Genomic DNA, 25,284 nt, shown 5'->3' with positions numbered 1-25,284 from the left:
GTGAATCTCGATAGAAAAGTAGGTGCAAGAATCTGCAGGATACAAACGAAATTTTGATAACTGCAGAACCCTTCTTAATGTTTCTTCTGTAAAAGTAAGTAGGAAATAGCATGTTCTTCTGGAATAGACATTCAATTTCAGGCCACAGATGTCATAAACATACTGTGCAGGCCCTTACTTGCATATTACAACTGCATCATGCTCTGTAGCATGAAGGATGCTGCGTTTCCACCTCATCTGAAACATCCAGCCACAGGTTTTAGCTTATGATGCAAAAAATTATAATTTCAGGCATTTTAGGAATGGAAATAGCAGACGTAAGGAAAAATTTCTCATTTAAACAGTTGTGCACGTCTTTCAGAAGAGAAAATGTAAAACACCCCTTGGCAAGCTGCTTGAGCAAAGAAAGGTGGGTTTCATTCTTCTGTAATGTTGTGCTGTTTATTTATTCTGCTTTGCTACTATGTCACCTCCTTATGCACAGGCACCACAAATGTAAACTGGTCATTTGCCATTGGTAATCAGTGAAAGTGTTGTTTATTTTTCTAGATTTTTTGTACTATTTCCTTTGCTTTTGAACATCATTTTCTGTGTTCCTTCTATTATATATATATATATTTAATATATACAGATAATTCTTGTATGCAAGAAAAGTCCCATTGTTTAGGTTAGAAAAGAAATTTGAAGATATAAAGTATTTCCCCCTCATTTTCTAATAGTGCTCCCTAGTCTTTCACAGGAGAGACAGACTGTGGTGACTTAATGAGAAGATTCCTCCCTTCAGGAGGAAATTTTCAAAGCAGAAATGCAGAAATACTAGGAACTGAGTCTGAAGGTAACAGCAAATGTGGTACTTCTTCTTTCAGTTCCTTTGGGAAACGCTTTTAAAGTTGGCTTTTTGTTATTATGGCTGCCAGCCTGGGGCACCTGGTGCACAAAGAGAGTTTCTCATCTTTAAAATCTCCTTTTATGTCAAAAGAATGAAGCATGAAATCATAATGTATGTTCTGAAGTCAAAACTTGTCTGATTTCCAGGGCAAATAATTTCATTCTTCTTCAAAGGACCATGCCAAATCATCATAAAAGGGGTTGAGAATTCATCTGTGTCATCTGAGAAATATCCTGATAGTAGCCTAAACTCTGACATCAGTCTAGGCCTGGACCCAGTGCTGGCACACAAAATGTTGCTGCCTGCTGAATGGTCTTGCTGAGTTCTAGACCCCTCACTTCCATCCCAGTGCTGCTGATTTAGGTGATATGGGAAAAAAAAAAATCACTGAAAATGAATGCCTAGCAGCCTCACGCAATGAAATATGCACTTACATTACGCAGGGCACAATCGACAATCGACACCTCTGCTGTTGAGAAAGTGATAGAAACCCTGTGATTGTTGTTTGTTTGTTTGTTTCAAAATACAGACTTCATTAAAATTATCACAGGAGACACTGGTTGTTAGAAAATCTTGACTTTTTTTGAGATGTGTTGGTCTGTCTAATCTTGAAGTGCCCCATTATTTTCTATGTGTGTCAGTGTTTTGGGAGCTCTACAGGTGCACATCCAGCCATGCTCTAAAACTACCTCTCTGTCTAAAGTAAAAACTGTCAAAAACATTTACTATGAAGAGTTCTGACTTCTTCAGTCTCTTTGGTTTATGGCCTACGTCTCTTTTAATAAGATTGGTATTACCAAAGGCTTAATACAAGAACAGCTATTGCACAAATAATAAAAGTATTCAGAGATGTTGGGGGTCCCCCTTCACCTGTTCCTAAAGATTATTCCTAGAGGACAGTGATTCCTAAAAATACTGAGATGCACGAGGAAAATGAGTATTTTTCCATACTGGTCTATGCATGCTGAAAGGCTGCTCCAGCTGGTTCTTTCTGAAGGTTTGTGCTGAACTGGGTGGGGAGTCCCCTGCTGCTTCCTCTCACCCATTTTTGAGGAAGATCTCTTGTTTTTCACTGTCATCTCTGTGCTCTCTGCATTGCTCAGGCCATAGTTAAAAATGCATACAAGCATTTTACCCAGATTCTTCTTTTTTTCTGTTCTTTGACCTCAGCATGTCTGAGCTCTGGAAGGTGCTCTGGAAGGTGCCTAGGTAAATTTTGTTTTCCACATCACATTTTTAGACACAGAAGAAATTGTGCAGATGCAAGTGTCAGTGGTTCGACAAACTAGGGCTACTCTTTTGCTCCATGTGTGAGAGTGAGCAAGCGTGGAGAAACAGGACAGTTTCTTCTTTGTTGTTTCCACCATCACTCTCACATGAAAAAGACATGAACCTGCCAAGAATCAGCAAAAACACTGCCTGAGGCTTCATGTTTCTTACTCACACCCATGAAAGAAAAGGGATTAAGTGTCTTCATAAGGAGTGCCTGTCTGGCAATGTTTGTGGACACCACATTTAGCATCTCATGTCATCCTCCTGACTCATTCATGTGGCAGTGGCCCACAGGGGCTGAATGGGAACTCCTGCAGAGAGAATGGCATGTGTCTCAGATGGTGGGAGTAGGGCTGGCATGGGAAATATTTGTCATGGCATGTGGGGAGCAGCCAGGGCTGGGAGGGTGGAGGTGGTGGTGGGGCAGGTGAGACTGAAGAAGGAAGCAGATGGAAAAACTGCACAGTGAGAAACCTGCTCCCAGTTCTTTCACTTCCCACTGGTCTTTTCCAATTCCTTAATCTATTTGTAACTCCTCTCTTCCCAAAGCCTCTGAACCTACACTGACCATAAGGTTCCCATCTTCAGTCCTTGAAGAATTTTTATTTCTTCCACCCATTGGTCTCCAAAATCCCTAAACTCCTGCAGCTCTGCTACTCTTGCAAAATTAGAAATAGCTACCATACAGAAAATTAACAAATTTGATTTTACATACCCTTTTGGGAGCTTTGGGTAGTTCTTGGTAGCATGCTTGCTCACAATCTCAGCCTGTTCTCCCAGTCCCTGGAACATTTCTATGGCTTCAGTTTTACATTCTAGCCAAGCAATATAATTAGAATCCCATAGAGGTTTTCATTCTTCTGCCACCTTCCTTAACTCATGTCTCTGACACTAAACCAAGGTTTATATATTGTCCCAGTAGATGCTGGATCAGTCCCAGTGCTTCCGAGTTTAAATACAACAAATTAGATTCCCTTATTCCTTAATTCCAAAATTTTTATGCTGTTATATTCTGCTTAGTGCTGATAAAATAACATTTTTGTGATACTACTGTCAGAGCTGAGAAGCAGGGGAGTTATGACATAACACAGCTGAATGAAGTTTAATTAAACATGGAATAAGTAACACTGAATGAAAAAATTCTTTTATGTTTCAGTTATGGTGATGAGACCTTTTATGCAAACCAACACATGATCTCAAACTTCAAAGGAATATTTTGAACAATTCCTGTACCCTAAAAATGGAGTACACACTCAGCTGTCTTTTATTCCCATGTTTCTTCCCTCTCCCACCATCAATGCTTGTCATTCAACCTGAATGTGTTTTGGTTTTGAAGTTGATCCTAGCTTGGATTGTAAAGACAAGTCTTCTGCTTGACAAATCTTGTGATTGATCAGATTACTTTCTGTGAATGAAAGACACCCTATTACTTTCTTCATATTCAGCTAGTGTCTTTAGTAAAATGTTAGTATCATGATATTAATATTACTAGTCTGGTATCTAAATGTTATGATTTAAAGGCAAATACCTGCACTTCAAGGTTGAAATGAAGCAGATAGATTTTCAAATAGTAGTTTTTAAAATATTATATATATATATAATAAAAATCAATAATATTATTGAAAGGGCTGGTGTCAGGATTGCTTTTGGAAAGCGCAGTGAGGGACTGTATAGGAAAAGCTTGCTCTTCTCCACCCCTTTCCATACCTGGCCAGCCTTGAAAAAATATGTGCAGACTTTTTTATATTTAATATAGTGATGAGGCACCAAAACAAGTTGCCAAGAGAAGTTGTGGATGCCCCATCCCTGGAAGTTTTCAAGACCAGGTTGAATGGGGCCTTGAGCAACCTGGTCTGGAGGGAGGTGTCCCTGCCCATGGCAGGGGGGTTGGAATTAGATGGTCTTTAAGGTCCCTTCCAAGCCAAACATTTCTATGATTCTATGATAACACTCCTTCTCTCGCTGCAGGAACGGTTCAACGTTTTAACGATGACTTTACTGAAAGGGATTTACAGATCTGATTTCTTACAGATTCAGACTCCCCATCACCTTTAAACTACGTCACCTTTATTACAAGTTGAAGCAGATCTTCCTCCAAGAGCATGCAGAGCAGTGGGGTTTGGTAAAGAGATTACAGGAGGTGGAAAATTAAGGAGATGCTGTCTCTTGCTGACTCCAGACCCAGTTGCAAGGACAGTCTATCCTGAGATAAATTACATTTAAACAGAAAGCTACCCTAAATTATCATCTATTAATTCTAGGTCTGCTTGCTGTGCAGTGTGAAGGGGATAAGAAATAAAGTTATCTTTTTTAGTTGTCTAGGGTCCAGTTCAGCTGTGGAATTAGTGTTCATGGAAATTTTATTGTCTTGTAAATCTCTGTGCTGTACACTACTCCTTATAATATATACAGAGAGAGTGGTGTGCTATGCTAATTAATAACTCAATGATCTTAGTACTAATAGATGCAATAAGCACTGTTTGGATGTCTTCAGTACAAAGGAAATCTCCATTTCAAGCACATTCAGTGTTTAGTCAATAAACTTATCTGGCTATTAGCTTAAAAAGATTTCTGTGATAGTATATTTTTGGCATCACTGCTTTTAGAAAACAAAAACAGAAACAAAACTACCAACCTTTCTGCTTCTTTCATGGCACAACTTGCCTCTAAAACAAACATTGCTTCAGAAGGAAAATAATTTTCAATAGATAAGTGATCCCCAAAGTATTTATTAGATATCAACTCAGATAAACCTACATATAAATGACACTGAAATCCCACTTCCTATTCTGCCTCTCTGGCTGCTTTATGGGTTCCCAGGCATATTAATTATACTTCACTTGGCTCTTCCCCAGAGACTCCTAAACAGCAGGAGCAAAGGCTGCTCAATTCAATCTTCATGGCTTATATTTTGTTCCCCTGAGAGTATCTTTAATTAATGTGATGCTTATTATCAGCAAACATGTCAATTTCTCCATCTCATACTCATTTATGAGTGGCACAGCCTCATGTGTACCACTGATGGAGATACTGTTTGCTGGCTTTATGTAAATAAACTCTTGTAGTTGCAAAAAGTCAGATATGGGACTTGAGTGATTAGATATAAAGGGACACTGGTAACGTGGTGAGCTGCTACATGTGACCTAGTTCAGCTTCTTTTATCTGTTCGCTAAACTAAACTCCTGTGGTGTGGTTTTTGTGAATGCTGTGGTGACAGGAGCTGAAGAAATTGCTGAAGCTTCTCCGTGAAGGGCAATTTAGAATGACTTTTGCAATTTTAACATTAGCTTTTGTTCTAGATTTAAGTAAAGCATCTCATACTTTTTTTTTTCTTTTCTTTTTTTTTTCTTTTCTTTTCCCAGTGTGGAGGTACACCCAGGGATTAGAAAAACACTTCACTGATCATTAATATTGCTACAGGCTCCAAATATTACTGTGCTAATAAAATTACATATCTTTTTTTTTTTTTAATTAAATTTGAATGAAATATATTTGAGTAATTGTACTGAAGTAGGGAAAAAAAAAAAAAAGGAAAAATGTAGTTTTCCCAAGAAGCTTATAGGAAGCATTTTAGAGAAATCTGTAACAGAATTCCTTCTCTGAGTTGGTTGTGGTTCAGTTTCTTCATTGCAAGAGAGGAAGGACTGGATGTATTTTCTGGCTGGAGGTATAAATGCTTACCTCTCAGACCTGCCAGCACTCAAAGGCTGTTAGCAGTTTCTTGCCTCTTGTAAAAGCTTATAGCCCCTAATTTTAACTATTTCTCACTCTTCCACTTTTCAGGGACAAAACTTCTGCCAGCTACTTGATTTTGGTATTAATTTTGCAACTGATCTTTTTGTGAAAACCTCAAGTGTGTGATCTGTCATGTGAAAAACTCTATTATGGAGACAGGATTAGTGCAGGATGCCACCTTTTAGGACTATAACACTTTTGCCCTGTGTTAGCTAGCTGACAGCTCTACTGGCTCAGTGATATCCCAGGGATGAAGACGTGCCTCATTGCTCTTTCCAAAAAATGACCAACATTTTGGCTGTGTCCTGAGCGTGAACTTGCAAAATCCCTCCCTCATGTTTTGGACTTTAAAAAAGTGGCAAAGGAGAAGGTAGTCTGTCTGCCCAGAGTGGTTTCTGTTCAGTGCAGGGACGGTCTCAGGGTGTGGCCTCTCAAAGAAGAAAGCAGTTCTGGTAAAATTCTTTTCCTGATAAAGTAAAAGCAGTATGAAAGACAGTAAGTCACACAAGTGTACAGAGTGTACTGTGTGCCTCTGTCCCCAGTCTTCCCAAGTCCCTGTCCACAGTCCTGTTGCTGAGGCGCCCTCCTGAATATATCCACAACCAGCAGGCCCAGCCATGCTTCCCTCTACAGGAAAAAATGCTGTTCTGGCTTCTCTGCTTCCCTGGAAGAGGGCCCTGAACCTCGCATGCTGCTGGAGAAGTGTTAATGCTGGTCAGAGATGAGGCATAGGGGATGAGGCAGAAGTGGCGTGCTGGAATGGGATGGCTGTAACAGACAAGACAGGCACATGCTCTGAGGTGTCAGATACCAATGATCAGAAGCTGTTTTTTAATGATGTTACAAATGCGTGACTACAACAGACATTGGCTAATAAATTGTACATTGTCTTAGATATTAATTCCTTGTTACGTGTGTTTCTTCCTTAGGTTTTTGATCTATATATAGAAATGATTCCTCACATATAAATGCCAGATAACACAGCAAAGGATGAGGAGAGGTAATGTGTATAGTACTCTGAAAACACAGTAACCCAGTACAAGCTATGGATTACATCCATCCACCCAGCATCCTCTTATTCACCAATGGAAACAGAATAGCTATACAGGCAGTGACCACTACTCAACAATCCATCACCAAACACTTCTAACAATCCACCAGAACCTCCCCAAGGGATCCAGTACATAGCTGGTATGTCTGTGCTTCCCCACCACTGAACACCAGCATTGTTTCTGTCAAAAAAAATTATCTGTGGACTCTGGTAGAAGAATGACTATTGCTACTATATAAAGAAGAACACAGAGATCTTTGGGATCAGAGAGTTCTGAGCCCTGTTCAAGCTGCTAGGTTGCTCCAGAAACTGACGGGTCTGATGGCTAGTAACAAACTTTCCATTTTAAGTTTATTTCCTTTGATGTGTTTTCAGAAGACATCAGTAACCACCTCCAGCTTTCCTCTCACTAACTTAGAAAGCCAATTTTTGTTTTCCTTATTACCCCATTTCATCCCGTGTTCACACTCGCTGAGTGTGGGTGACTCGGACATGTGCTGTACTCCAGACAACAGTTTGTAAACTGATGCGGAACCTCTATGTCTAGCACATCCAGGTGTCACCTTCAGGTTGGCCAAGACTGGGTTGCACCTGTGACTCACAGCTGTTCTCTGGTGGGTTAAGGTGTACCCACATTCTTCTCATGCTGAATCACTTCCAGAAAAAAAAAAAAATCATGCAGGAAAATGTTCTTATTAATCCCCTCCCCCTGTATGACTTCTATTTCCAACCATTGCATTTCATCCTGGTTTTATAACTTTTTCTTCTCAGAGTCTGCAAGTTCTTTCTGTATGATAACAGTTCTGACCTGCTAAGGTGGACTTCCAGCTCTGTCATCATCAGAGCACCATTGACTTATGCTGTCATCAGGCTTCCTCCACACAGTCTTAATTGTTGTAGATGATCAGTTTGGAAAATTTCAAACAAGAGTGGTGCCAAGATTTCTAAGGAATTGCAACATTGTCGTTCTCCTTTAAATCAGAAACTATGTAACTACAGCCTTGGAAATAAATGTTAATTATAATAAATTATTCTGTCCACTGTAATTCTAAGTTAGAATTGATGCATTCAGTAGATGAAACTGTCTTGGGAAGAGAGTTCAGAATGAGCATGTCTGCTCAAGCCAAAGTTACTTCTCTCTTTGTAGAAAAATGAATATACAAAGGAAAAAACAAACAAACAAACAAACAAAAAACTGTTGCAATTATTGTTTATTGGTTTCTCAGAGAATATCTCTGGAAAAGTCCTTGATAGGCACACCACTACATCATTTTCTGCAAATGATAATGCTCTTAACCGAATGTTTTTGGCGCAAGTAGTGATATTCTCACCATCATGTACTACCTTGAACTATGGATCACACAGTTTATCATCAGAAATGCAAAGTTTTGGGCCAGCAGTCAGAACAGAAATTGTAGACTGCTCTTTTGTGTGAGTCAAACATGCCCCAGTTTTTTTTTTTTTTATAGGTGCCTGTTCCATTTCTTCAGAATAAGAAGAAATCTACTATAAATACACAGATTTTATTAAGACAATTACATCAGTTCTAAGCTTACATTTGAAAACTTTTCGTCTGAATATCTGAAATAGTTTATTAAGTATTTGCTAACTAAAAACAGGTACAAGGCTTGAAACTTTTGTTACTAGGTTGTAGAAACAAAATAATAATAAAAAAGTTCCTGTTCTGTGGGGAAATGTGTCTCCCCAAGGAAAAATAAGTCTGGGTTCACATTTTTGATGGTTTATTGTGGGCCCATTCAGATGAATGTTTTGATACTTTTTATCAATGTTAGTGTCACCGTACTAGGAAAGCAATACAATGCAGTATACTTTTATGGCAGCTTTTTACTCTATTATAAAGTATAATATTATTTAGGTGTAGCCAAAGTCCTACATTGGCTACTGTTTGAAGTCTAGTCACTATTTCATGTGTGCAGAGAGATATTAACACCATTAATAGTTCGTAAAATTTTTGAAACCCTGACTTGTGTCAAGTACTGCTTGCTCTGGTTATCCTAGCAGCACAATCCCTTCAAAGTCATGGACTGCTGCCTGGCATGCACTGGGACACTCTTACTCAGGTGTTGGCGGGACAGGCAGGAGTGTTTGCAGTGTCTGGGCATGCCCTCTGTGCTTCTGCTTCTGCAGCAGAACGGGGTGACTTTGTGGCCACGGGGCACACACTGGAGCGCATGCTGATACCTCTGCATTACTGTGCAGCGAACACAACCACGGAAATGCAGACGTTGAAAACAGATAACCTCCTTCAGGTTGAAAGGTGGGATATTTTAACAATACTTTTAACAAAACAAAAGCAGAAAACAGCAATAAAATTGAAGTAACTGAAAACTAGAAAAGCTGACTGAAACCAAACACATAACTTCTTATTTCTGTTCTGGAAATGTCATCGCACATTGCTTAATAAAATATGCACTTGCTTAGAAATCACATCTCAGGAATTTTTTACTTTCTTTATTCCTCCATACAGTCACAGGATTGGAGAAGGTATGTGTGACCTTTTCATTGCTTTGATTCTAAGCATATGTCTTACACGTGGTGTTCTCCTATGCCTCCAGCTTTGCCTTAGGGCTGCTGGGTGTGTTGGTTGCAGCTGGCAATACCAGCATACCCACCAAAAGCACAGGCACCTCTGAAGGCTGGGATTCCCTTCTCCAGTTCCCACTGCCTATGGCTGCAGAGCTAGGAAACCTGCTTTGCCAATTTTTCTTATATATATATGTATATATATATATATACACATAAGAAAAAATATATATTATATATATTTTCTTATATATATATATACATAAATATATATATTTAAGTATTGAAACATTCCTCTTGTGAGACCTCTTCTGAGGATGATATCATTTAGAGTTAACCTGTCCTAACAATCAAATATCTCTCTTATGCATTGGGGTTTAAACTTAGTCCTCCTGTCCCTTTGCTTTCCATGGTGCCCTTCGTTGGTGGGGGAGGATTTCCCTGCCCTGGGGCACCGAGCTTGTTATGCTTGGCTAAAGGGGATCTTCCACAGTTCCTCCATGCCGCACTGATGATTTTCTCTCTCCCCCTCTCTGTGCTGTAGTTTGGCTTCTCCAGACGGGTGAAGCTTTTGCAGTAGAGATGATGGGGATTTCCCTGCAGGGCTTCTTTCTCCTCCTGGCTGTCAGCTCTCCTCCTGACTCAGCTTCACGATAACAAGTTTCTTTCCGAAATTCTGGGGGAAAATCTACCAGCCTGTGCCCTGTCAGCTCAGCCAGTTCTTTGCCCCATGCAGTTTCCTCTCCCTCCACCACACCACAGACACCAGGGCCCGGCTCCTCCTCTTTGTGGCCCCACGTGCTCCCCAGCTCTCCGAAACTCATCCCCGGTTCATTGAAGGCTTGCGGCAGACCTGGTGTTCGGAGAAGCCCTCCCCAGCTGTTCCCCTTCCAGTAAAGCCAGCCCAGGAAATCCCAGTGTGCTCCTAGGGCAGAAGGCTTCTTGTAAGCAGCAGCTGGCACGGTGGCACAGTGGCCCCCAGGCATCCCTGCAAATACAGCCACTGGGGATGGAGAGGGTCTGGAGGTGGGAGCACTTCTAGGTTGAAAAGAGGATAAGCCTGCAGAGGGGAGACACTGCTGTCACCAACACGGCTGCACCCCAGGATAGGCGGTCTCAACGTGCCACAATGTTATAGCACTCTCAAACTTGGACATTTCAATTTTGTCCTTCACTTGAGCTCAGTTTGGAGATGTTTTCTGTTATCACTGGGTGATTACCTTAATTTTGGCTACAGTGTTCTGTTCTGCTCTATTTTTCTTGAATGACAGTCCTAAGCAAAATGGTTTTGCTTTGTGTTGCTAGTAGTTACTGCACATTCTTACATATTATTTACATCACTTTTAGACCACCACAAGCTCCTTATTTTGATGAGTTATTGCAATTTTAAACCGATTTAAAGTAATGAACAGCTGAGTTGCTTTCTCTTCCCCTACCAAATCTCTGGGTAATTTCCAGGACTGGTACAATATCCCATTATAATTGTGTAACATATTGGTATAATAATCAATTTTAAAAACATTTTGACTGACAGTGTAGCTCTGTTTGTACAGATGGCTCGCAAAAATAAATTGCTATGTCCTGACAAATCTATTAAAAAGATATTCTTCAATCAAATGGAAGGTAGTTGGGAATAAGCTGCAAATTAAATCTAGGCTCTTTTGGAGACTGTGCTATCCAGCCTGCCCCAGCTATCCACCTCCCACTTTCCAGAGACCAAGGATTTCCCTGGGAGCTGATAATAATAGCATGTCACAGAACAGAAACTTGGAGATACTTAAGGAATTAATTGTCCCATAGCAAAATAACACCACAGATGTATGTGAATTATCATAGATAGTTTCCTGGTTTGGTGTTTTCTGCCCCCACTTTTCTTTTTTATGTGTGTCTTGCTAGGCATGTTTGGGTTACAGACTTTTCAGGGAAGGCACTGGTCTAATTTGTGTCAAGATTCAAGCATTCTTCATCTGTGTGTTTTAGGTTTATCTGCACATTTCAGAGGGTTATTTTCTCCAGATGGTTAGTAATTGTTTCACTAAATTTAGTTTTATTCCATCGTACTGAACTAATTTTGAGTTTGCATTTGAAGGTATACTTTGTCCATGCTAACCACATTATATGAGCTTTTTCTACATACAGATGAACCGAGCAGGTTGCGTCCATTTGACAATCATGTGCTGCTCCACAGAGTTAAATATTTCTTCTTGCGCTACTCCCTCAGTCAATATTTAAAGAGCTATTAATTCAAGCATTCAAATTGAAATCCAGCTGACATAGCAAACTTGACCCAGAGTTCTACCAGGTTAGGCAACGTTTGTCCTACATAACAAAGCAAAGCAATATGCATCCTGGAACACACTTGTATAAAACAGTATAGACGAAAGAGACGCACGTCAGCCTAGCCTGGAGTTGTTTTGTGTGTGCGTAGACAACTAGCTTGGTGTGGACTTCACGGCAGAGTGCTCATTTCGTAGTTGGTCTTTCTCCCAGTAACTCTTAGAGGCCACCAAAACAACAAAAGACAGCTGCCCCACATCCAGTCAAAGAACTGTCTTTTGAATGTCTTAGCTCCTACCAGCTCCAGTGTACAAGGGAGGTGGGGTCTTCCTTGTTTTGCACACTTTACAATGCACAGCATTTGAAATAGCTTATTAAAAAGGAGAGAAAGAAAGAAAGGACCCATGGTTTTAAAAAGAACTGGAGAAGATAGCTATACTGTTGAATAAACATAAAGAAATTTAAGGAAATGTATACTTAACTTCCTGAATGCATCAAAATACCACTGACTTCAGCTAACAGCTACATTAAAAACCGATTTTATATATTAGACAAAGCAGCTGTATAAATGTAAGGGTTATATTTTCAGCTAATGTCTTTAGTCATTTTTCATACTCATTTGTGCACAGGAATAAGAGTTTCTCTGTTCCTGTGTTCTCCATTTTCAGTGCATAAATACGGGACACTTCCATGAAGAAAATGCACTTATACATAATTTGTAGAGAGGAACAGAAAACAACATGCCATATTTCAGTCGCTGTCATGAGATTTTTTTTTTTCCAAAACAATAATCCAGGTTTTCTGAACACTGATCTTTTTGCTATATTCATAATATAGACCTTTATGTATAATTCACATATTCACATACCCTTATTTAGTAGCTTTTATAATGTTATCACCCTGAAAGGCCCTAGTGGTTTTCATTCATATGATGGATACATGTCTCTCTAAAATAGACTGTTCATTTAAAGGAGTCTAGAGGAAAGCTGCAAGTGATCCCTTACTATATAAAGAGAAGTGAAAGCTCTGGAAGCCACCATTTTTATACAACCATTTTTCTTCTCGGTCCTAATGTAAAGGTCAGAGCACTGACTGACTTTTTCATAATGGAGAGTGTCTGAAAATAACATAAGCTTGTCAGATGCAAGGGGTGGAAGATAGACAGACAGCAAAAGCATCAGTAAAATGTGAGTGCAAGCAGGGAGATATGCCAGCTCTGGGCAGCTTTGAGATGCTCAGGAGGTGAATATGGAAACTGAGAGCAAGGAAATGACATGCTATTTGTTTCTGTATTGTAAATTCTTAAAGGATCACACTGAATTCACCTGGCTTGTGAATGGTGTTTTCAGTGGTAAATCACCACCACCTGGTTGGTCACTCAGGCCAACAGGTATATATTGGAATTCAGAATAAGTGATGTTTGAAATAAATATTTAATCCATCTAAATACCTTTTGCACATATAATATATAAATTGCACGCTTGCACATATAAAAAAGCTTCTGAGTGCTGAAGCCAGGGTTCTGCAGAATAACAGGCTTCTGTTCTGGCTTTTGTTTGAGATAATGAGTGCCATTACAATCTAGTATTCATCTATATGAGAGGTTGCCCATGCTTCTTTTCATGAAACTTTGTTCTCTATGGTTTTGCCAAGCCTTGAATTGAAATTTTAGGGTCTGCACAATTCCTGACTGAAAGGAATAACTTTTCCAAAGCAGATGTCTTGCTGAATTTGTCTTCCTTTTTGGATATGTTCCAACTGAAAATATTGCTGCTGTTCCCAATAATTAGAAGGGGAATATATATCTTTTTTTTTCACAAAGAAATTGGAATCAAAATCTTACCACTGTAGACATAACCAAGCTCTGTAGGAGAGATTTAGCAAAGGTCGCCTTCAAGTCAGGGATGCATTTCCTCTCTTCTCTTCTAATTTATTCTCCTGAGCTTAGACATGTGGTGAAGATTAATTTGGCTGATGAATTTTTGAAAATTCATCAAGCAGTGAGTCCCTATAATGGGCCAGAGCAAGGAGGGTTTGTGTCTACATGCTCTAAATGCTCCCTCTGCTGGTGCTGCCTTGGAGGAAGAGGAGGAAATCTCCTGGCTGGGTTGGTGGGGTATGAGCCCTGCGAAAGAGGGAATGCAGGAGTTAGCAGACATGGAGATAGCCTGCATGATCATGTTGTTCATAATGGAAGTGAAGGGGGAAACATAGAGAAATGAGCTAAGGCAGTTGCACATTCTCCATCCAGGCCCTGAAACTCTGCAGATGAGCAGAGGAGTCTCATTAAGGCTGCTAGTATATTTCCTATTGTATTCTGGCAAAGGAGGTTGGTTTTGGAGAGCAATGTGTCTGAAGACTGTCAGTCTTTGGCGGAAAATTTGTCATGTGATTAGAAACAATATTCTGAACAGGGAAAGGTTGTTCCAGTGAAGTCTGGAGAAGTTCCATTATAAAATGGCTTGTAGTGATATGCTTTGTATGTTTGTAATCCCTATAGCGTAAGCTTTTGAAAATTAGTGCATAACTAAATTGCTTACAGAGCACGTTCAGAGACTCTTGTGTAGGGTTCTTCACCCAAGTGTTTGAAGATGAGAAAATGGCAGTGCATTGGTGACTGTTATTCAACTTTATTTCAGCCTTTTCTTTTTTTTTTTTTTTTTCCCCACTCTTCATTTTTTACAGGGAAAAAAGCATTTGATTAAGTAATTGACTGTGTCATAACTCAAATACACAGGGCCTTGAAAGTGCCTGTGCGAACAATAACATTTCAAAACTCCAATGTACTCAACGTTTTACTGAATGTGTTCAAAAAAACGCTGTTTCCTAAGATGTTTTAAGCAAATATACAATTTTCCTTTTTTTTTTCTTGTTTTTTTTTTTTTTTTTCCCTTCGACGGTAAACCCCACAGCTGCACATGAAAGGCCGGGCTCGAAGGCAGAGTCACAGCTGGGCCTCACAACTGGTGCAGCTTTCCCTGCCCCTGTCCCAGCAGTTCAGTGCACTGGCATCCCACCAGCAGTGTGTCTGTGAGTGGCAGTGCTTTCACGACAGCCTAGTAACTTCATGTGGGCACTGGTGTCAGCCCAAGACAAAATTTTTCTGAAGGCTTTTGAGAAGTACTATGGCTATTTCCTAAGGTTCCTGTTGCAGTGGATTTGTTTAGGAAATTAGGAAAAATATTATTAGGAAAAAATAAAAGAAATCGTTATACTTAGATGGGTTTCTGAAATTCAGCTGTATTTCCTCTGGACCCTCCACTGGTGGTGAGAAGACCTGTGGATCCTCTGTACCAATATCCGGTGAGCAGTATGGGCTTAACACGTGCTGCTGCTCCTGCCTGAACCCGTGCATTTGGGAGAACTGGAGTGTGTAAGGATTGAAGTGTGAGTCCTGAACTCCTGGCTTCAGGGAGCATGGCAAATCAAAAGAAGATAGGAGAATGTTTGAAAATACACAGGACACGGGCCAGCAATCAATATTTGCCTGAAAAAATAAACCAACTGTTAACTCAGTCAGAATCAAGGTTCTTAACAAAGCTAATACATGTAACTGCTCTTGAAATACGTAGAAGGCTGCTGTGAAAAACAAAGGAACAGTATGTCTTCCCTGTCCAGGACAGAGAAGAGCTGGAATGACTTGCCTAGGGAGAGTGTAGTGTCTTCATCACCAGAGGCTTTACAAGTTGGGCAAACAGCAGTCAGGAATAGTCTGGGTATATCTGAAACAGCTTTGGGACAGAGGGAAGGGAAGAATAGTGACCTCATGAGCATGTTTTCATCACTCTTTTTTCTGAAGCTGTGATATTATTACTGTACTCTTAGTCTTGTTTGTCCTTCTCTTGCTGCACTCCAAGACATGCCTTGCATCTTTGCAAGGTCTAGGAAAAAAGGGACGATTATGCTGAGTAGGACCTGTACATTTCACTGCAATAATGGGAGCAAATTTGTGCAGGTGGGCGTCTTCTGAACACCAAAGCCCTCTTGAAATGCCGGTGAGCTGTTTTAAATCACTTCTGGAGTATGCAGCCTGTATTGCATGAGTCGTCCTTACGCAGAGTAGCCCTGCCTCAGGCCGGCCTGCAGGGAAAGCTTGAAGGACCAGCCGTTGGCAGTCCATCCTAGTCTTGTCCTCTGGATCTGGTTGTTTGGAGGAAGGCAAATACAGAGTCTGTGCCACTACCACAATACAGAGGTGTATGTGCATGTGCATTTAAAGTTTCTATCTAGTGCCCAGCGAAAATATCAGAGATCATATAAAGCTTGTAATCAGTAGCAGCTGCCATGCCTACCAAGTTAGGCACACGCCTAACCATTTTGCTGGAGGTAGGCATGGATAAAAATCACTTTCCAATATTTTCAACTTGAGAACTTGCATAAGCATCAGATTATTTAATAAAAATTAAGTCTGGAGTACGAAAACTTTGGTCACACGTACCACAGTAGTGCTTCTGTTGCAATTCTGCTATTGCAACAGGTGTTCTAGTTTGTTAAGACCTGGGGATCAATAACTAAATTTACAGAAAAGCCAGCTGCTTAGTGGTTAGTGGCTGCTTTAATGTGTCAAGTACAAATTGTTTGGCCAAATCTGGTCTTCTGAAACAGTATCTTCCAAAGCATACCAATAACAACTTTCTTCTTCTGCAGTCTCAGACTAAAAGATAAAATAAATCTGTCAACAGTATTCTGACATATTGATCTCATTTAAACACCTCTTGCTCCCGAGGAATAGTAAGCCTCTAGGCCCTGTAGAATCAAACATTTTTCTATTTGCTCTTCCAGTACAAGTTATTCAGTCTACATATGCATGAAAAATCAGCAATTGTCCAGGATATTCTCCATTCCATTTTCATCTCCTCTATAATTTAAAACACCTGACATATACAGCACATGCACAACTTCTTTTAAAACAGTTATGGACCTTTCTGAGTTCAGGCCAGTATTGTAATTTGTATCACAGTGTTAGTCCAAAGGCCAGAAGACATTAATTATAATGGATTTGAAGTTTTTCAGGTGTAATTAAGGAATTTTTTGGGGGACATTATTTTTGTAAGAATGTGCAAATGCATTTGTGTGCATATTAAAAAAAATAATATATATATATATATGCTGTGGATTACCTGTAATTTGGCAATTTAAAATGAATGAATATGTTTGTGAAATTACATGCGAATACTAAGAGGAAAAATTGGTAGAAGTCTGTTGGGAACTGCATTTAGAAGAGAAATAGGCTGTAATACATATCAGAGAAAAAAATCCTTGTCATCAGAATCTAAATAAAACTGCAGCTGTGCTTGGTTGCATAGGTAGACTGTTCCCAGCACTTGTCCCAAAGGGACCTTGCGCCCTGCTGCCATGTGGCTCCACCACAGAAGCAGAGAGGCTGCAAACCCCATTCCTTGATGCCCTTGTCCTACTGAGCAGCCTGCTCTCACCTCCCCTGGGTCCCAAGGAGCCTCTCCAGGAAGTCTGTGCTGCATTCGTGAGCCCTGCCACGGGTGCAGGGACACTGAAGTAGAAGGGCCTTCCCTTAGCCTGGGCTGTCCTCACCCCTTGTAGTAAGGAGCTCTTCTCTCAGAGTGCTGTGCAGAGCCCATTACAAGTAATGGGAATACTTTTTTTTTTTTTTTTTGGAATGTGGGGTGGTGTAGGAAAACAGCTTGAGTAGAATGAAATGAAAAAGTGAACAAAGGGAGGAACTGGCAAAAAATGAATTGGATTTTAAATTTCCCTGTAGTAAAAGCTAATAAATGTCCTTAAAAGCCCTTCAAGGCAAGCCAGTTTTGGACTTCAGTGCAGGGCACAGTCGCACTGCTACTTGGGTTAGCAATGTGAAGAGACAACTGAAAAGTGATCCATGCCTACAGCAGCAGGGTTTAGATTCTGGGAGTTTTCCGTTTTTGCCTGACAAATTCCTTTACAGCTGTTCAACAGATCTTTTCTGAGTATTAAGAACAAAGCTGTAGCTGTGTTTTAAGGAAACAAACAAATAAACAAAACTAGAGAAGTAAAATTCTGTAAACAATGTAATGTAGGATGATAAATGAAGTAAAATGATGGAGTGTCTTTACTTCTTCCAGTTTCTGTGACTTTCTGCCCTCAAAAATATTGATGCAATCAAGTGCAGTCAAAATCTTGATGTATCACTGAATTTAATGAATATATGGTTGGGATTTTACTGTTTAGATTACTAAAAATAATAAAACTTTCTTATTAAAAAAGCAGATTTTATTTTATTTTTTTCCCCTTAAAGGCTATAAACATCTCTCTCTCTATATATATATATATATTTTTTTTTTTTCTGGTTATGATTTATTTATTTAATCTACACGGAAGATAAATCACCCGTCATTTGAACCCATTTCCCCAAATGTTAACTTATGAGACACATTTTTAAAGGAGCAATTTAAAAACAAAATGTAAATCTGATTGAAAAAAAAAAAAAAAGGTTTAAATTTCCAGTACCAGGCTCAGGTGTATGTGCAGACTGGAGCCTTCTAAGTACATTGTTTGCATTCTTGACAGTCAGTTTCTAAGTTCAGAGTTATTCTCTTCCATTTCAGTGTTTGATGTCAAACATGTAAACTAAACCCAGGTATGCTGCCTTGAACTCTTTTCCCTTTTGTCAGGTGAACATGATATTTTCAGCAGCTATAAAATAAGAAAAAGATTCCTGAACTTGGGACATAAGGCCAGAGCAAAGAGGAAAAAAACTGACTGTTAGAAGAGACCTTGGGCCGTTTAAATCATCTGTGGAGGTCATTCAGTACCAGAAACTCTCCACCTCTTTCAAACGTGGTAAAACAAACAAGCAAACAAACAAATAAATAAATAAACACTATAGAGCTTCAGCTTTACTAGTTAATGTTTCCTATCTCAGCTGTACCCCTTTGGAGCATTTTCCAGCTCACAGAACAGTGCAGCTTTGCACATCCTGCTCAGGCTAGCTATGCCTGAGAATGAAGGAGGGAGGATGCGCTGTTCTGGAGGTACCCAAGGAGCCACAACTTTATCTAATTCAGCCTTCTCCTCTCTACAGCCCAAGATCTTCATTGTATTTTTCCAACATTAAGGTGCTGTCAGCCTCCTTTTAATGCAGCAGTGAGACTAGCTCAATATCCTGGAGCCAGGTTGTTAAAACTTCAAGTCCTTCATAACAATTGTCTCAGCTGTAAACTGGAACTGGAATTTCTTTTGCCTTGATATCCTTCTTCAGCAGGAACAACATCTGCTGCTGCTGAGCACCAGCTCTGTGGTGAGGCTGGCCTCCTCACATGCAGCAATCCCTCCTTTACTTCCTTTGCCCAGTCAAGGGGTTGAGTAATACTTATCCTGAAAGGCTTCTTCTCATCTTCTTTTCCTTTTTTTTTTTTTCTTTTCCTTCCCCACTGAAGATGTTCCTATGACATCCTTTTGGACGGCTAAGTGGAGAAGACTCATTGCTTAACCTGCGTGAGGGGGAAGTTATGACCAGCCATGGCGGATGTGGTGCAGCACTTTTAGAGTGGTATTTCCCCTTCCCTCTGGTGACAGGAGGGTGAAATGGCTACTTCAGTGAAGAGCTGAGAGCCTTCTATGTGGAGTGGCTTGCTCCAGAGGTGTGCTCTGGCAGGGGGACTGGTGCTGGAGGTGACAAGGTGACCTAAATTCCAACTGCATAATGACATACTCTTCCTTGGGAATACGATGAGGCAAAAGTAACTTTGCCCAAAGATAAGTGCTCAGCTCTAAGTCAAAAGACAAAATTGAGATGCTGAGAGCTAGGAAAGGGTATGTGAGATGACTCAGTGTGAGAGGATGTACCCTTTGTGTAGATGACTTGGTCCTTGAAATTCTTGTAGACCTAGGGCTAGATTCATCCAGATATCTGTAGAGCAGCATCATGACAGTGATGTTACACTGATGACATCCACAAGTTCAGAAGTGCTGCTCTTGTGCCTTCAGCAGCATCCCCTCAGCAGTCATGAACGCTCTGTTGTGTCAGAACTGATCTGCCTTTTTCTCTTGCCCTCACCCTGACTCCATTCTCATATCATCCTTGTTGTGTGCTTCTTTCTATGTAAAATACCTTATGTTCTTGTCTCCCGTTTTAGGAAAGGCAAGTCTAAGCAGCAGGCAGCAGTAGGCTTAGCTAATTGTCTGAGAAGAGTTGGTTGTAACTAATGCCAGGGCAATGGAGGAAATTTCTGGATATCTCTGTGAACTTTATCCATTCATTTATGAATTTTATGGCTGGTTGTTTGTCAGGAATGGTGAGGCTGTGCAATTAAAAACACTGTTAGGGAATATAGCACCCCATCTTGCCCTTTCCGCTGGTGACAATGCCAGCTCCAAGCAGGGCTTGTGGGCACCAGGAATCCTGGAAGATGAGAGACATCCACAGCCCAGAAATGCTGGGCTACAGAAATGCTGGGGTACAGCTGTGTCATCATGAAATTGGAATGTACAGTATATGCTTTCTGTGAGCATAGCTCTGAGCACAGAAATGCATATATCATCAATGGCACCTGCCCCTCTATGGAGCGGCTCAGCTGTTGTGATAGCAGATGAGCTAAATTTAAGGTTTGCACATGCTTGATTCTATTTAATACCTACCAAGGGGAGTTTACAGAGGGAAAAGGAAAACAGCTTTGGGATCTACATATATACAGAGTTCTGAAATGTATTTTTCTGTTTTGTGTTTATTCTTAGTTGAATCTGAAATCACACTGATTATTATTATTATTATTATTATTATTTTTTGTAAAGTAAAAATCCAGGTGTATTATGTGTACTTCCCCTTATTACAAAATATACTGTGACTGGATACAAAGCTCTAAGTTTTATATGACATTATTAGTAGTATTCCCCATAAAACTTAGAAGACTTACTCCCAAAATTGCAAGGAAGCAGGTTTGATCTTGTTGAAATTTGAGATCCAATACAGCAGTTTTCAGTAGATTTAATTTCTTCATTATTTCCTAAGAGTATAAAAAATATTACGACCACATCTTCAAAAACTTATTCAGAGCATCAGAAGCATATGCTAAATGTGGTTTGTTAATCATGAAGGGAATTGAGATACTGCATGTAAGAAATATGTTTTTTAACTTGAATGTCTGCCAAAAAGCCTTCTTCAAATTCTTTTCCTACTCTGGCAAGGCACAGCAAATCATCCCACTACAGACATTTCAGGAGTATTTGAGTACTGGCGGCAAACACAGAGGACTTGAAGAAACTTTAAAGGTACAGTACCCGTATTGTTTTGGAAATCACAATCTCCTTAGTAAAATTAACGAGCTGTGATGCTGCTGCTTGTCAGTGAGATATACCTGGACATTAGTAATGCAATACACTTATGCTTTATACTAAAATTAAACTAAAGGTCATCTTGTCATATTTTTACATGTGCCTCTGCATGGTGTAACTGGAAGTGAGATTCTCCTCTGTGTATCTGAGAATGACTTCATTCAGATCACTTGGTACATGCTGGGAGTCCTGTCATGCAAAGGTAAACATTCAATTATTACTCTTCCTTAAGTCTCATGCAAGGTAAAGTTCAAAAAAGAAGAAACTGAAAATTCACCTGATTTGACAGATCAACTAAGAAACAAAACAAAACAAAACAAAACTCTCAATCACACATAAATTGAAATTACATGTGGAATTTTTTGCTTCAAAAAACTACAGGAGGGAAGAATACAGACAGGCAGACATATCTGTACAACGTTTTGTGAAAACAAATGCTTGTGGCCAGCTAAGCCCTGCCTTGGGTTTATAGCAAACAAGCAATGATAAGGATGGTGCCATGCTGACTCTCTGGTGTACCAGAGCAGGTATTGTATATCAATAGTCGGACAGTGTCAAAGCCAAGTTAGAGTAACAGGAATTTAGCACTTCGCAATCTTGTGACCCCCAGAAAGGCCACGGTGTGTGTCAGAAGTGTGTTACAATTGATTTTGAGCAAGAAGGGAGGGGTGGAAGTTCCAGTATGCATTGGTATAATTCTTTGCTGGGTGTGAGAGACACTATTTGTGCTGTGAGGACTGGTTGATAGGTCTTTTATTTTTGAGCTGAGTAAGCAGATGTACTCTCCTTCACTTGTTTTAAGGAGATTTAAGATGAATTTTTTTTTTTTTTTGGACTTAGAAAATCGTGCATACATGTTTATATGTCTACCTGGTACAGTTGATCACCCATGGTTTGCTGCCAGTGAAGACCTGCTTTACTTCCTGGCCTGTTCAAACTGAGTGCTCTCCCAGAATAATTGCTCAGCTCTCTTAGGAGGGATTTACTCCTTAACACAAGTTATTTGGTAAGTCATAGTAGTATTCCCATTAATGAACACAAATGTTCCTTTTGAACCTAGCTTAAGTGCAGCTGAAATGTTAGCCAAATTCATGAATACATTTGTGGCTGTGCATATTCAACTGTGGATTTTTGGAAGTAAGGCATTGGGTAGGACATTTTAAATTGCTTGCTCTGATGTTTAGGTTTTCTGGCTTACTGAAATGTGTTATAATTGCACTTAGAGAGAGAGTGTTTACATATATTTGATGACCAGTTGGCATGTGACAACAACATATAGTGAATCAGGACACACCACACGAGCTCTCCAAAGGACCGTTTTCAGACTTGTATTGCTAATGCTATTGTAGCTATCACAGGGGAATGATTTAAGAGAGGTAAGTGTTAAGGGCAGAAGAGATGTGTGCCAGCTATTAGCAGTTAGGATGAAAACAAACTTTTATTCCAACAAAACCTTCTTCGCTTTTAAAAAACTTTATTGCTGCTAACAGTTTCATGACTTTGATTTTACTAATGCTAAACATGATCTAAGAATAGGTAAAATAACTTCAATAATATTAATCTTGATATTTTAATAAGACACTGTCAAGTTTCTCAGTTCAGTCTTATACACACATTTTGCTGTTTGAGAGAATATGGATGAATTGCGTTTGTCTTCAACAGCTGAAGACAATGGGTATTAAAGACCATGTGTGCTGTGGTGGAATAGTGCAACAACGAACAATGAAGACAGTATGGAAGATATCGGCTGTTGACTAGAATTTAGCATTTTGTGCCAGATAAATACCAACATCAAAGTTTCATTTTCTGCTGCCTTTTTAGTCCGTCTCTAGCAGTGCATGGTGTTCCCACTTACCATCTTTCTTGTTCTCTTTCACAGTCTTCAGAATTGTACTGCATGTACCAAACATTACAGAGATAAAAAACTAAAGCATTAATCAAACACATTGATCCATATGATTTCATGCATCTGTTACTTAAGAAGGTAAACAGATCCCAGGACATGACTGAGGGCTTTTCCACAAGAGCTGTGTTCAGAGGGGTAAAAAGCAAAGCAAGAAAAACATATCTTAGCATTAAATAGCTATGTCAGCAGACTGTTGACTGCAGCATAACCTGTTATTTGGTTCTGATGTGTGTCTGGGCCAGCAAGCAAGAGAACATACTTAGTACTCTTCTCATGAAAGGGGATCTCAGTTCCTGGTAGGGGAGGAGGCATAATGCTGTCTGCTGAGTCTCCTGTGGCATTTCTGAAAAGTGCCAGCTAGCACAGTCTATTCCCTTGGGGCAGACACTAAGGCTACTCCAGCAGTACTCTCCCTTGCACTCTGTAAAAAGACCAGACAGCCAGAGAATAAACTTCCATCTGCCTTAACACTAACCACCTGAGGAGAGAAGAACAGAGAAGAGCAGCACTAGCATGAACACCATCTAAAACTGCCCACTGCAAATTTAATACTGAGAAAATGTCAGGATTCAGGATTTCCTGTAGTCTTCACTCAAGCACAGCACTGGTTCCATAGTAACAGAGTGAGAACAATGCAGCTTGGTGCCTGCAGTGCCACAGTGTGTGATGTTGTACTATAGAAGAAATATGGGGGAAGGGAGAAGGAGGAAACAGGGCAATGTTGTAGAGCCCCTGTGAGACTTAAATCAGACGAGGACTCTCATTGCAATCAATGTAAATCCCTCCTCATCTAGAAAGCAGATAAATGGCAAAGAGCAGCAAAGTAAAAAGGATTTTTCTCCAGCGAAAATTAACCAAATAAAATCAGTTTTACTTTTTTCCTTTTTATCCATCAAAGGCAACTTTTCATGTTGTCTTGGCAGGTTTTAAATTCCTAATGCACTTTTGCTTAAGGTTGCTGAGACTGGAATCCTTTTGCCCCAAAACGTGGAGTGTGTGGGACACTGGTGTTTGCTTAAGGTAACATTAACACAGTCTTGTCAAATTGAGGTCTATTAAGTTTCCACTTTATTTCTTCTCTTGGGATGTGGAACTTGACTGACCCAACACTTCACCTCATGTGACCTAGATAGGATGTGGATAGTCCTTGTATTGTCACCAGTTTAATGAAAAAAAATAAAAATAGAAAATGTAAAAGTAGTCCAAAGCACATATTTATTTTCTAAAGCTGCTCTGAGTGTTTTGCTGTTCCCTGCGAATAAAAGTCAATATTATTTATCCTTATAACATCTCTGAGGTAACTCTAGATTCATATGGATGAGGTCTTTTTTGGTAAACAAAGTAAGTTTGGCTTAAAATAGCGACTTGGAATTAGTACTGTGAAAAAAACAAAACAAAACAAAACAAAACAAAAACCAACAAAAACAGCAAAAAAACATTCATTAAAAATCCAATTCTAAAAAAAAAAGTTTTCTAACCAATTAAAGACTATGCTGGCAACTGTAGAATTGCAAAAGTAAACATGCTTTGTGCCTGGAAACAAACAAACAAAAAAGCAACTAAGCCAATTCTATAATATAAATGAAAATAGCAAGACTGCTTTGAAAAAATTAATTCTTGAGCATCACGTATTGATGACCAGTCTGACACCGTAAAATCAAAATTTGCTATTAGTTTATCATAAACTTTCTATTGATTTTCTTGCAGGATTTGCATATTTATTATTTATAACCATAAGAAGCAATATTAAAGTGCTCTTTATGAATCAAAGGCTAGACATAATAAGTTATTTGTTTGTTTTTTTGTTTTTTTTTTCAAGAAAAACAGTGGAACAAATAAAAGATAGTAGTGAAGGAACACCCACAACATAATAAAGTGACAAATAATAAATAGGATGAATTTTTTTAAATTTTAACTGGTAACAGAGCTTGTGCATTGGCAAGAAGTGATAGCTGTGACAGATTTTTAAGTGAAAATTTTGGCACTATCTCATATAATATTCCAAAAGCAAGCTAGAGATTTATGGTCTCCACAAAACATCACATGAGTGCAGAAGTACTAGGTCAATCATAACCAAACTACAATTTTGTGGGAGAGAAAATTGTTGGTGAATGGAAGGAAGTATGGAAAGATTTCAGGAATCTGTGCTGGCTCTACTACTGTTAAGAGTTTCACTTATGACCTTAGTGATAGAATAGAGCATTCATCGAGTAGCTTTTCTGGGATATCAATTTAGGAGGTCCTGACCAGCAAACTGTCTAGTTTTGTATGTTGCATTGCAAGAAATATATGGATTAATACAAGAATCATGTGAGAGAAACA

Source organism: Anser anser (genome assembly GCF_964211835.1).
Source record: "Anser anser genome assembly, chromosome: Z".
NCBI classification, from domain to species: domain Eukaryota; kingdom Metazoa; phylum Chordata; class Aves; order Anseriformes; family Anatidae; genus Anser; species Anser anser.
Note: the sequence above shows the minus strand (reverse complement) of the source record.